Here is a 480-nt window from a genome sequence, read left to right on the forward strand (position 1 = left end):
CTGCGGCGCGGTTGATGTGAGATGAGCGCGGCAGGTCTCAACCCGGTCCTGCCCGGGGAGGAGGCGATCGGCCCCCGCGCCAGCGGGCTCCCTGGGGAGGGGGCAGGGGGCAAGCTGCGTCCTGCCGGGCACATGCTGCCTTGCAGCCCTCGCCCACCAGCACACGTGGTCTGCCCCTCGCACCCGCTGGCACGAGGAGGCGGGGACGGTGCTGGGGTCCCTGCAGGGCAGCTGCAGCTGTGCTGGGGGCCGGTGGGTGCCAGGAGCAGCCCCTTCTCTGACCGCACGTGGGGTCCACTGGCCCCGGGCGTTCCCCCATTGCCACGGGGTCCCCGGGGTGCCCTTTCCCTGGATGCTTCGCACGGGGTGTGCAGATGGCTCTGTGTGTGGGCGTGGATGCCCCTGGGGAGCAGAGGGGCTCGGGGGGAGCGTGGGTCACTCTGAGGCTGCGGGGATCCCAGCCGGGGGGGGGCACGGGGC

Source organism: Aptenodytes forsteri, unplaced genomic scaffold (assembly GCF_000699145.1).
Source record: "Aptenodytes forsteri isolate BGI_AS27 unplaced genomic scaffold, ASM69914v1 Scaffold640, whole genome shotgun sequence".
NCBI classification, from domain to species: domain Eukaryota; kingdom Metazoa; phylum Chordata; class Aves; order Sphenisciformes; family Spheniscidae; genus Aptenodytes; species Aptenodytes forsteri.